The 14,494-nt window shown below is 40.7% G+C and overlaps 1 protein-coding gene across 12 annotated transcripts in view; it reads right to left on the reverse strand.

Moving 5' to 3' along the window:
• The window catches only part of REPS2 (RALBP1 associated Eps domain containing 2), a 152,470-nt gene that overhangs the window by 35,715 nt on the left and 102,261 nt on the right, over window positions 1–14,494 (reverse strand). The window lies entirely within an intron of this gene.

The following is a 14,494-nucleotide window of genomic DNA, read 5'->3' on the forward strand; positions in this document are numbered from 1 at the left end:
AAAAATACAGACCCCAATAGCCAGTTTTAGTAATACAACATAATATAATAAAATGTAGCCTTTAATTCTGATCCAACAAAATGAGACAGTAATGGCCATGTGGGCTATCCTTTATACTTCTCAATCTGGCTCCAGTTAAATGCGTGAAACACATCAGAGGCTAGAACTGCAGGGAACATGAGGCTTTCTAAAGGGAGCTATGAAGAGGAGGACTAGATTAACACATAGATATCAAGTGCGACTGATAGATGTTTTTAGCGAGTTACCTTTCCGGAGGCCCCCTGCTACAAAGCCATCCCGGGACTTGCGTTTGAAAAGATGCAAGTCAACCAATCTCAGATTTGTGTTTATTTGCAAAGAATAAAATCTATCACTAAACCAGTGCATTAAAACAATATGGCCCTTTTACCACAGTAGTGATAAACAAGTATTTACATACACACATTGTTTATTTTTATGCATCTTCTAAAAGGTTACATAGATCATTATAAGTCCTGTTACAGCACAGCCATGGAAATTATTAGCAAGCTCCATCTGAAAATTTCCATATGCTTTCTTTAATACAAACCTATTCATTTACTTTAAAAAGATATAAAATACTAAAGGCACCAAGAAATGAATGTAAGAATTCACAGGAAAAGTACTGAATACAGCTCTATTGGTTATAAACAGTTCCAAAAAGGTATGTAACACAAAAAATATATAAAATGAAAAGCCTATCCTTTAGATAACCAGGGAAACCATACGTCACCTCAGACAGCGCCAAGTAGGAATGCAGAAGTACTGAAGGTTAGGTTAACTGCTGAAGTCACTGTTATATCTGCAGGTGGTATATACCCAGTACTTAACCGTATTCATTATAGACTAAGTTACCAGTACCTTTTACCCTATGTTTAGTTATTTTGGAGGAAGCCATATATCATATTTGTAAGATTTTCATCCCTCATCAGCCATCTGACTAGTCTTAAAATGGTAGCCCAGAGGGTGAGAAACTGACCCCCAGTTCCAACCTCTTGATTATTCTGCTGATTTTTGAGTGCCAGCAGTCTGCTGCAACTGCAGATTCATAACTGAACTTGAAACAGGCAATGCCTCTTCTCTGAAGCACCGTCTAGGTCCGACATAAAAGATTACAATACCAGATGAATACACACAAACATACAGAAGGAGGCCTGGAAGGGACCTCTAGAGGACACCTAGTCCAACCCCCGGCCTGAGCCAGCATCATTCATTCCTATGCAAACCATCCTATTCAAACCATAATCTAAACTCTATATAAACGTAGTGTCAAACTTGACACAACACAGACCTAACACCCTAACCTGTCACAAGTAAAGCAGCCAATAACATCCTGCTTCTATGAAATGTTGTCAATATATACTCCAGAGATCCTGGGTAAAGGGCCACTCCCCCTTCTACAGAGGAATGCAAAAACCCCCGCAGCCTGTACCAATCTGACCATGGGTTAAAATTATTTTCTGACCCCAAATATGGCCATCAGTCTGATCCTGAATAAAGGGGCAAGACACTTTAGCCAGGAACCTCTGGCTCTGCTCCCAGTAAGAGCACTGGCACATCCCAGTCAAAGTCCCCAGCCTTGGCTGTAGCCTACACCCAGTGCCTGAGGATGGCTTAAAAACACCCTGACATGTAGCATAAAGGAGAAAGGGGTGGGGGGACAGGGGCAAATAGCAAAGGCCAGAAGCTTGGGAAATACCTACAGTAGAACACAGGTCTAACTATGCCCAGATCATCCCTGACCAGTGGCTGTGCAATGTTTTCTTGAATACCTCCAGTGATGGAGATTCCACAACTTCCCTAGGCAGTCTGTTGCACTGCCTTACTATTCTAACAGTGAAGAGTTTTCCCAGACATCGAATCTAAACTTACTTTGCTTTAACTTCAAGCCATTGGTCCATGTCCTACTTTCTGCAACAAGAGAGAAAAGGTGCTTCCCCTCTTCTTGATGACAACTCAAGTGCAAAGACCGCTACCATGTCCCCCGCTTTTTCCGCAAGCTGAACATATCTAGCTCTTTCAGTCTCTCCTCATATAACTTGCTTTCCAAGCCCTTTATCATCTCTGGACCCTCTCTGATTTTTCCACGTTCTTTTTAAATGGCTGCACACAGTACTCTAGATGAGGCCTAACCACGGGGGAGCCATATCTTGCCCTAATGCTTCTGATGATGCAGCCCAAAACCACATTCTGTTGATGCAGCAGCACGTTCACTTTTTGTGTGGCTGCATCACACTGCAGACTCATATGGACTCTGTGATCCACCAAGACTCACAAGTCCTTTTCCATAGTGCTGCTATCCAGCCAGGTGTCACCCATTTTATATTTGTGTTTTTGATTATTCCTCCCAAGCAATAGCACTTTGCATTTGTCTGCACTGAACTTCATCCTGTTAGCTCTAGCTGAACTTTCTAATCTTTCAAGATTCTTCTGAATTGCACTTGTATCTTCCAACATGTTCACAATCCTTCCCAGTTTCATGGCATCTGCAAATCCACTCAAGAAACTTTCTATGCCACCATGCAAATCATTAATAAACAATTAAGGTCACAGTCAAAACAGAACCAAAGATTCCTCATTCCTAGTTCAGTACTCTACTGGATACTGGTCTGCATAGAGTGCTGAGAAGTCAGACTACTCATATCACAAAAGCAAGAGTACAGAAGCCTATGCACCCTTCCTCCCAAAATCAGCCCTCCAGGGGTATGCAGCTTAAATGGGGAGGAAGATTTCTCTTTGTTGGAGTAAAAGTATATAAGAATAGAATTATATAGACACAGCTCTCTAATGGCTGTCAAAATGGCTGCGACTTCTCCGTGGCCTAGCAGGCAGGAGGGGCAGAGTCCAGTGTTAACCCTCTCACAGCCCCTAAGCAATCTGCAGTAGCTACTGACTGAACATTGTCGCTTGTGCCCAGAGCAGCAACTGACCTGGCCGAGGACAAGTGAGCTGCTACATACAGTCCATAGTACTGCATTTACCCAAACCAGACAACGCTGAATTTAATACAATCCCCTGAGAGTCAGGGGCAGAGGGGTAAGTGGCAGGGCTAACCAAATTGAAAGTGTATCCTAAAATGACATCCAAGTCCCAATCCTGAATCACCACAATCCACTCAAAATGTTCTCCATGATGTTCCTTAAAATTTCCTTTATCCTGAAACTCACTGCATCTTATTTCAGCCTTTGTAATATACCATATTTGCAAATTTAGTATTAAACAAGTCAGATATTTAAAAGCCATGTAGTTGACCCAGTTTCCTCTTTTTTTAATCCTGCCAATTCTAACTTAAGCTTTTCATGAAATATTCATAAAATTCCCCACTGTTTCCAAATATATTTGACCTGTTGTTAGAAAGAAATTGTGCTTATGTTAGCACAATTGCCAGACAAGATTTTAGAGACAGTTGACTTTTGAGGAGTAAAAACAACTACAGTATAACAAACACAAACTTTTTCTTCTAAAGGGGGCCATGAAAAATAGTGCTCATGGCAGGTGATCCATTCTTGAACCTTCTCTGCTATCAATCCCTTAACAAAAGAACTTGCCATAAAACACAAACAGTTTTTTGTCTATCTCAGCGGATGCCTTATAATTGCAGACGACTCTGGAAGGTCTGCGTTTCTTGGAAACTGTTCTACACAAGGCTTGTCAGTGTTTGGCTTTGTCTGTTAAAATGGTATTGTTCTGGAGGCTTTGGAAATAAACAGAAATACAGCAAATGATTTATTGCTACAGTGAAAATAAATCTCAAACTGCTTTCATAGGAACCAGTTCAAGTACATGGAGAAGTAACCCTTGCTCCAGGCTGCTCTGAGGATGCTAGTTCACACACTGGAAGCATAGCTGACCCTACCCATAAGCGTATTGCCCTTCCTCCTCTATGTTCCCTTGGTAGCAGTTGGGCTGAAATGGCCATTGGATCTGCATAATCATGAATCTACTAACTCTATTATCCCAAGCACCTATCTCTGGCCTGTGGCCAGGTTTTCCCTCCTCCATACTTTAGAAGTGTCTCTGTGAATTAAGGCAAAATGAGCCAGCATACAGTAAAGCTATGCAGTACAAAAAAGCAGCAAGGAGATGAACCTGGACTTACACCCAAGGAAAAGAACACCTTTTGTGCCGTTAACAGAGCTATTGAGTCCACATATATTCTTCATAAATGGATGAGGACAACAAATTGCATACACAGAATAGCTTGGGGATATCAGTGAGAGAAGCTCAACTGCCTCGAGTACTCGGGTGTTTGTATCATAGCAAATGAAATGTTCAGCGTGAAAGCATTTTTAAGGCCTGGATTGCTCTCACAAAGAAAGTGATAGTGCTTTCATTACAAACTCATCGCCCTGCACTGAGCATGTTTACACTTCCTGGTGAACTATCAGTAGGGCAGTCATCCAAGGCTATTTCTTAGCCTCATTCTGGCAATCAAAAAGGCTGACTAATGCCAACAGGATGCTAAACTAGATAAAGTAAGTTCTCCAGTCTGAAAGCTAGATTAACACTTAATTCTACACCCTGAGAACTGCCCATTACACACATACTGTGTGAGCTTTTATTATTCTGGCCTTCACAAATATGAGATACATTATACCACTAGCTTGAGGGAATTTAAACATATGCATCTTCAGCACATTCTTAGGTACAGCCAAAAGAAAAAATAAAATGCTACGCACCAATTTATTTTCGCTCAATTTATTTTCTACTTGTTAACAAGTTTTCAGGACACTTCTTAACTGTATTTCCAAGTCATCAGTTCTTTGCACAAAACTTGTGGTGCCCTGCTAGTTTTCCTTGGGCACTCTCCTCCATCAGAAGAGCTGCAAGAATCACAGGGCATTCAGCAGTGGCAGCTGGGATCCAGGCTGACCGCTACTGATAGTGAAAAATCAGCTCCCTTGATGGACAGCAGCAGCTAACATCAGTCATAGTCACAGTGGGAACTGCAGTATAGAAAAGGCTCAGGTGCTTTGACATGAATCTGGGAGTCTTTAGGCTTGTGTTTATGCTTCATAAAGAGGCTGTTCTCCACTCAGGCCACCCATAGGGTAGTATGAATAACAACCAATTTCATGGTTCAGATGAAAACCTCTTCATTTAACCTGTTTATGGTGCGTCACTTAGCATGGCATATTTAAGAATTAATTTAACCAGAGAGCGAATACAACACTATAGGCTGGTGGTCTGGGTAGTCTTTTGAGATAAGAAATATTGGGCCCAGATCAGATCTGATCCAACACCTTCCACATGCCAGGAGAGAGTCCTAATAACAGGCTAGAGTTTAATTCTCTCATTCTCTCTGACTGAGTGAATACTTAAATAAGCCATGGAAATTAGAACGGTATGAAAAGGAAGAATTGAGAGCTAACTACCCTTGAGTACTTTATAGGCTGGTGGTGAGGGTACTCTTTTGTGAGGTGGGAGATATCAGAGACAAATGATTGGACACAAAAAAATTACACCCAGCTCTTACTACATATAGCAATGGTACCCAAAACTATCACACCTTGTGAAGTGAACAGACACAGACAAAGAATGGCATTCCAGTAACTACTGTACTTTCAAACTAGCAAGCTTGATGGGAATTTGCATGCTAAAACCCAATATACATAATTTGAAATTTATAGGTAAAAGTCCTGTTAGCTTAAGACATACTTGCAAAAATGATCACTTATTTCTCCCCTCCCTCTTGCCTCACCTTAACATACATTGATACCTTCCATGCTCAAAGCATTTTGCAGTCCTGCACATAATCAGCCACAGACTGCTGAGAGACTATTCACTATGAATACATTCTCCAGAAACAAAGGGGTCATCAAGTTTACATAGAAGTCTTAAAAAATAATTCAAGCGTACTATATCCTTGTAAATCGTTAATAATAAATCTTTTAATAATCATCCCTCCATCCTTTCCTTCCTTCCTATATTACTCAAGAAAAAATAAAAAGGAAAGTCTTACTTTCCTTTCGACTAGAGGATCTGTATTAGAGGAATACAAACAATAATAATTCAATGATAAAGTCCATTTTAACTTTATTTCTATGTTATCAAGCAAACAAGTCAGTATTAACATTTATATTCATTAGAATGCAACACATACAACATTCCAGAAAGCACAGTGAAAATTTCAACTGCCTAAATAGCAAAAAGGCTCCCATTTAAAATCATTCATTAGAATTGAAACTAGAGAGAAGCCTATATTACGTAGGCAACAGACCTGCATTACTAGGGGCTGTTTTTCCGGTGTGTGTGTATATGCAAGTAGATGTATGTGAACTGTCCAGCCTGACCACATCAGGGTCTTAAGCAGAGCTTTGGGACATTACCTGGAAGCAAGCATATGCACACAGTCCTCCTCTGAATATAGGAGTCAGAGTTCAGGAGAACCCAAGTGACAGTCCCACTACACTGAGAAGATTCTCTGTGCCTGGCAAAATCAAACTCCAGATGGTCAAACAGATCTTTTCCTCTCTACTTTTGAGCTTCTATAAGTAATGTTCAGAGCTATGGATACGGATTTAATTTATCTTCATTCTGTGCTGGGCAGTCACCATCCATTTCACTCAACATTTAAGAGCAGCCAGATGAGCTACATTCACTTATTTTTAACTGAATTAAATTGCTGTAACGCACTATTTTGTGAGGTGCCATAACCAATTGTTATTAATAACTGTATTTCATACTGTTACTAATAAATAAGAGGACTATCATTATCTATGCTAAAACTCTTGAAAACTTTAGCATGATGTTTATTACATCCCCTTGCAGCTCCATTTCTTTTTGGTTTTATGTACCATCCATCACTACTCCATTATGTTAGGAAAGAGTTAATGCTGTCGGACTGAAAAGGATCTTCTCGCTTATCTAACCTAAATGTTATACATGACTCTGACATATAACACTTTACTCCTCATCCAGAATCCAACCATGTGATATGAACTTGCACTGTTATTGACATAAAGGCTCTTGATAAAGACATATACATTGCATATACTGGTCACATATATTATCATTTGTATTGCATTAGTGTCCAAAAATGAACTAAGCCATTCCCAAGTATAAAGGAAGACAATACCAGCTATGAAGCATTCACATTTCAAGGGGCCTGAATCTGCAAGCACCTTAAGCAAGTGTACAGAAAGCTACACAGATGACAGGAAAATTATTCACTAACGTATTTTATGCATCAGACCCTAAATGACAAATCAAGAACAAGCAAGCATACAGGACAAAAGATGCTTATGCTGAGGCATACCTCTCATTCAATAGTCCTTATTTTTAAATCTAAGACCTATATACTTAGTCTATTTTATAATATTATATTTTCATGTACATATACACAAATAGAAGGTGAGCACCCCCCGCCAACTGTCATGAGGCAAAAAGTCCCTCATCTTATAACTGCATACAATAAAATCTCGCTAAAATACACTATCAATAAACTGCTGCCAAATACAGCTTGTGGTCAGCAATGGAAACCAACCATGAAACTGATTAAGCTAACACTTACCATGACTATAAAACACATGGCCCACACTGGCCAAACATGCTGATGGGAACTTTTTTTTTAAAAAACTGGTTTTAATTGGCTAACAGTGCCCTTAATATTGTTTCCTCAGGGCACTTTGGTATGAGCCCATACAACAGCATCTTGTGTGTTAAAGACTGGCTTATTTTTGTAACACTCAAAAAACGATGCATCCCTTCCCACACAAACTTTGCATATATACACTCCCAAAACAGATGTCCCCCCCCATTTTTTCATCCCTGCACCTCTCCCTTGGACACTTGGCTGTTTTCACCAAGCTCCATCTATGTTATACCTCCCTTACTGGCAAGATATTTCATATGATCAGCCATGCTAGATCAGCATGCTCTCCTCTCTGTTGTGTGGCAGGTATTTCCCTTCACGTTTTTTTCCACTTGTCCTTCTTTAAGGTGCACCACTAATGCCATCCTGTCTCTTTTTCTTACAATTGTTGTCAGCCTCTTGAAATCCTTTAAGACCTCCAGCCCCACAGCTCCTACGCTGTACATCCTAATAAAACTTTTCATTCTTATGCAATGAACAGAGGATTGCCATGTCCATGGCTTCTTCCAAGAGCCTCCATACAGTATTTCCCATCTTCTCAGACCTGCCAAAAATCAGCTAAAGCATGCTGCTGTCCTTTCCCCTTCTGTTGCTGCTTTACACACTGCACTTATGTAGTTTGTGTTAACTAACAGTCCTATGTCTAGCATCCCGCATTTCCCCATCTTTCTTTCCATTATGGCTAGCCTTTTTCTTTTTGCTTTCCAAAAGAATACACATAATTCCTTTTCTACTTTCATAAAATTACCATCATGACAGTAGAAACACAGTTCTAGTGTACAAAATCATCGTCAGCAACACACCTTAACTGCCATCACTTTTCCAGAAAACAACAGTGTCCTTCCCATCACTTTTCCAGAAAACGACAGTGTCCTTCCCATCCACAACCATAATACTTATTGTAACTTTGCTGTCACCTTTCCCATGCTTAATTTCCTTTCCCTTCTGCTTCAATTGGGATCCCTAAAGCTTTAATCTATGCCACCACTACTTGTAGTCCAAACTTTTCTAGGTCCCTCCAGTTTCCCACTCCCATTACAGTGCTTTTCATTTTAATTTAGCCCTAAGTCAGTTCACCATACTCCACTGAATGTTTTAATACTCTTTTGATTTAGAACCTCTACTAAATTCACCCCTACCCATGGGCAGAATTTCTTGTAAAGTCCATCTGCTCCTGGAGAGTCTTCGTCTTTTTTTTTTTTTTTTTTTTACAAGTTTTTAAGCTCCTCCATTTCCTTTAAACTTAGCTTATCTTCCATCCTTCTGTATCTCCTCTTTCTCTAATTTTTCTTCAATCTCTTCCAAGAAATTCTTCATTTTTCTGTTTCCTTCTTCTGATATAGTTCTTCATAGAATCTCCTCGTTGCTTCCAGCACCTCCTCCTGCTTTTCCCTGCAGGCCCCTCTTTCTATGTGTACTGCTTTTAGCTCTTTTTTCACCTTCTTCACTCTGGGCAAAAAGCATCGGGACCACTCATTGTGTTCTTCCACCCACAGTGCTTGTGCTAAGTATATTTTTTCTTTTCTCTTACTGTTAAACTACCTTTCCAGTTCCTCTCATACTTGCTGCTTCCCTTCTGCAGATTCCTTAAGCAGACCCAGCATCTTTCTTTGCAGCTCTCTGTTCTTTAGTTCTTTTCCCTGCATTACTTTGGCCTGTTTTCTTGAAAAATTCTTTTGTCCTCTTTTTCACCATCATCAAGCATTCTTTGGTACTCTTAAAATATTTCTTCAGTGTTTTCCACCTCTTATACTGTTTTGTGCATACTTGACACACCTCTGCACCTTGGTCTCAGGCAGTTGTCTTCCACATTCCCTTTCCTCTTACGGGCTCTTACCAAGACCTATTTCCACCTTCAAGATCTACTGTCTGCTAAATACCATGCTTATGGTTTCTTTTTTTTCTTCTTATCTCTATTTCTTTGGATACAAACACAAAGTCAATTCTCGATTGCTTCTTTCTACTGGGGTGCGCTCTAGTGAAGGCTTTCTCCCCTGACCACACATTTATTAGCAACTCTTCTTACATTATTTGTGTTACCAATCTGGAAGAACTGTCTAATGTCCCAGCTCCTTCTTCCCATTTTGTCAACTGCTTCTATTACACACTTGAAAACCCCCACTATTATCCGTGGTCTCCCTCTGACTGCATATACTGCTAGTTTTGTAAGCAGAGCCTTCCTCTTCTACCACTCTGGTGGTGCATATATATTTAAATTTCTAATTCTGTTCCTCCAACTGACAGTATCATTTCTTGTAGCCTGCCACTGATGATATTTCCCACCTGCTTCACTCACCACTCTGGGTTTCTGAAAAGTATTGCTAAACTTGCTGCTTTGTTATCGTTTGTCCCCAACTACCAAGATGGCCCCCATCTCCACCTTTTCTCCAAGTATTTATATTCCCTCTCCTCCAATATACCACACTCTTGTAGGCAGGTTATGTCCGCTTTTACTTGTTTTAACACTGGTTTAGTCTTTTTCCATCTTTTCTTTGTTAAGACAGGTTGCTCGGTGCTTCATCTGCATATAAATTTCTGGGGCATCCTAAGACTTGCGAGAACACCTGGTTCCAGTCATGAGTTACCACTAATTAGCACATGGATCTTTTGTGGGGTATCTGGAGCATATACACAACTGAGCAGTGCTGAGCTGTGGGGTCACCATGGAGGGCAGGGCCACACTAATCTTATGGACTAGACAGAGGAGGCACAACAGAGGGATACTGGGTAAACTGTACGCAATGTTGTGTTTCATGGCTTGAAGTGATGTTGCCTCTGGTGTAGTCCAGCCCAGTGAACTATATGGTAAATCACGAGCCTTTTGGCTTTGGGCTAAAAAGTTTACATTAGATATAAGTAGGTGTTAAAGTGTCGATCAAAAGTGTGTTTATGCAGTACCTGTGCTAAAATATGCAACAGTTGCAAAAAGGTAATATGCCTCGATTCTGGATGAAGTGTATGGGTACTATATGCAAATTGCTACAGCCGTGTTTAATTTCAAGGTTATTGTTTTCAAATTTGCTCCTCACTTTCATGTGCTCAGGGAGAGCAGAGTTTGACAATAAGGAGTGGAGGATGGGGCTGCCAGGAGAAAAACTTGGGGGAGGGGGAAACAGAGAATAAAGAGGCTACTTGAGTGTCAGATTTATTTTCCCTGTTATAGCAGTGGGAAGGGGACAAATTCAATGCAAACCTCCAGTAATTAGATTCTATACCTGGAAAATAAAGCAAATTTATAAATTTTCTAGGTACAGAATCTAATTATTGGGGGGTTATCTCATATATCAGGATTGTCTTCTATTCAAGTAAATACAGTATTATAATTTCATTGCAAATCATGTCTATTTTCTAAACATCTCTAACTCTTTTAACTTCTCTATTTTCTAATTTTTAAAATGGCATGCCGATTTGCTTTTTTACCTCCATTATGTGCCACATGGAGACATGCTCCCCTCCATGACTCTGACAGAACCAAGTTGGCAGAGCTTTTCCAGCTGGGGCTGCCCTTAGAGCAGTGGTTCTCAACCTTTTTCATACTGGGACCCATTTGGCAAGATCAATGGCTTGCCCAACCCACATCCACTGGCCCTGCTGGTGCCCGACCCACAATCCCCTGCTCCCACACGCTACGCTGGGGTCCCTCACTCCCGACTTGCAGTCTCTCGTCCCACCCAAGCCCTGCCAGACGGGCCCTCCAGCTGCCCCCGATCTGCTTAGGTCAGAGTGCGAGCAGTAAGTGCTGCCCCGGTCCCGCCCGCCGAGCAGTGAATGTAGGCTCCTGTGTGCAGGGGCACTGGCCCCATGCTGATGGCCCAGGCACGCAGCTCCCTGCCACAAAGGACTGCCCCCTTCCCTGGTTGAAGGGCCAAGCGCCTTTCCCCCCCACTCTCCTGCACAGCCGCAGGCCTGCACCCAGCCACCTTCCCCAATGCTGGCAGGCACACATACACACCCCCCAGCCCTCCAGACACTCCCCTGGACCTCCAACTCCTGCTCCCCATACACTTACCTGTGTCCAGCAGCTGGGGCTGCTCCCACGACTCGGCCTCACTGTATGCTGCCCACCTGTGTCTGTGTGTGCACGTGCACATGCACATGTGCCCACTGCCTCCAATCGTCCCAAGCAGCCCCTTGCAGAAGGCTGCTATCCAGCAACAGGAAACCTGCACTTTTAAATATTTTTATGAGACTTGCTCATGACCCTTTCAAATATTCTTGAGACCCTCTTTGGGTTGCAACCCACTGGTTGAGAAACACTGCCTCAGAGTGTCACATGAGGATGTTGAAGGAGCATAGAAAGGTAGTAAATATGGTTGTATTAAATTTTCTATAGTCAACACTTCAGGGCAAGTTTGGCTTATAGCTGAGCATGAACAATGAGAAATCCACATCTGTGGCCCAGCCCTGGCTCCAATGATCATCTCCCAGTCCTGCCCACTACTTCTCTCCCTTTTCATGGATTTATAGTCCTGCAGAAACCTCCCCATAAGAAGACAACTAATTCCCTTTTCCACAGAGGAGCTCATCTAAGACAATTCTTTGCTTAGATTGTAAATAGTTTCAAGAGGGACCATTTTTCTATTGCATGCGCCTCACACCTACCACAGTTTTCAAATCCCAGATTTTTTCCATTCCCACTCCCGCCCCAGCAGAACTACGTAAGTTCCTTCTGGCAAAACAGCCAGCAATATATTTAGTTTGCCCTTCATTTGGCATATGTAAGCATCCCTGATAGTAACTCAATGCACTTTCAGCATTCAAAAGGTGTGTCTGAGGTTCAGGACATGACAAATGTATCTAATTATGCAAACAAGACCAATGCCTGGAGTTCAAAGTAAAGATAGTGCAAACTTTCTGAGTGCAAGCAGGGAGGAAAAGGCAAAGCCACTCCATGTCTGAAGTCCAGAGGCATTTCACCGACCAATTGGATACTCGGTGTCAGTGGACCTCCCACTACAACTAGGAGTGAAAGGTCACAGCAGTAAACAGGTCAGGACTGATTCAGCCTCATGCTAAATGTGCCAGTTTAAACTCTGTGCGACATGTTTATAGGAAAGAATAAATGGCATGGAGACAGAGTGAAACAGTACCAGTGTGGGGTCTAGCAGTGACCTGACCCTGATCTCTCCTGTGCTCCTTTTTCAGATGCACACCATACCCAGTGACAACACTTTCTTGTCCAGCAGCTTTTAAAAGAATGGAAGATGTAAGTAACTTTTACAAAGCCAAGTGCAATTAGGAAAATAAAATCCATTCTAGAAAACATTGTATGTTTCTGATAAAGAAGTAGCAGGTTTCCATCTTACTAAGAAAACACGGTGTTCAATTTACTCACAGGGAGGGAAAGGAACAAGAAAAATGCTGCCTCCATGGCTGGAACTGACAGCCTTGAAGAAGTGAGTCTAAATTACACTGAGAGCTTCCCCATGAATGAAATGGTGCCTCCATTGCACATTCCCTGAACAATAAGAATATCCTCAGTGGGACGTGTGTTGCAAAAGTAAAAGGGCAACTGAAACTACCAGTCACAAACTCGTTTGTAAATACTTATGTGGCTGTTTTGATGAATGATAAAAGAAGCATTTAATCTGTAATTATATAGTCTTCACTGCTTCCATATAATCAGGAAACTAGACTGATTATGGCAACTTCAGTATTTGGCCAAAGCAGTTTTTTGTTCCCAAAACAAATAACATTTATTGCAAAAAAAAGTTTTGATTAAAAGAATTTTGCAATGCAAAATTGAAATTGAACAGTAAATAAAATACATTGCAGCCTATTTTCTTTTTTAAATTACATTTCAAAAGTAACCATAGTGCTATAGCATGTATTGGAATCTTACAACAAATTAAAAAAACAGAAATGTTTGCCAAGGCTGCAACTAAGAAATAGACTCTTGGCCAAAAAATCTTGAGTAGAGACTTGCCAGCAGATAGTTGGGATAGGTTTCCTTCCTCCGCAACTCCTCAAAAATCATGGAGCCTGAAAAAGTTTACAAGTTTACACTTCTATCCATATCAATCTGCACTATTTTTAATATTTTCCTTCCAAATCTAAGTCCACTAAGAGAATCCAAAGTAGTGTGCAACATCACAAGAGCAAGAAGCCACTCTATCTACTAGGTATCTTTACCAGTGCTGCAACAGGCTTCTTCTTGTAGGTTATTTCTGGAGTCCTGCCAGAAATATTCTGCCAAGCAGAAGCATGGCAGACTTCTAAAGATGTGAAGTCAATCCTGGTGAATCCCTTTTTAATTCAGACCCACCACTTTTCCCAATCAGACATTACTCCTGCTTCAGGTTAAAATTATTAGCAGGAACACCAACATTCCTCCTTAAACCACCACAAATTGCTCTTCAGAAACAATCAGAAAGCAGGAAATCTCTTTTTCACTACTCCTTACCCCAACTGGCCAGTTGGAAAAGTTATGACAAAAAAAAGTTCCCATACAGCTCCAAAACAAGAATATTTTCTCCATGTTGTCTCCCCTCCCCTCTCCTATGAACCTGAAAAACAAGACTTTACATGATAAGGTGACTAGGTCACCCTTGGAACATTTTATACAAATCTTCTTGGAAAATAAAGGACTTAAAAGAAAAAGCCCAACCAAAAATGTTTATACATGTATTTTTATAGCCTAGCACAAGCAAATTGAAGGATTGACTTCCTTGTCTTGAGGAAGCAGAGGCTGAGTGCTAAGGAATACACACACACACTCTCTGTAATATATATATAAAATTATATATTATATATAATTATAATATTATTGTTATATATAATAACATGAAATGTAACAGTAATATAATATACTATATAATATGTATTATATAATAATATACATCATACATTATATTATATAGTATATATATTAGAATATACATT

The sequence above is a fragment of the Crocodylus porosus genome, unplaced genomic scaffold (assembly GCF_001723895.1).
Source record: "Crocodylus porosus isolate Cpor-Errol unplaced genomic scaffold, CroPor_comp1, whole genome shotgun sequence".
NCBI classification, from domain to species: Eukaryota; Metazoa; Chordata; order Crocodylia; family Crocodylidae; genus Crocodylus; species Crocodylus porosus.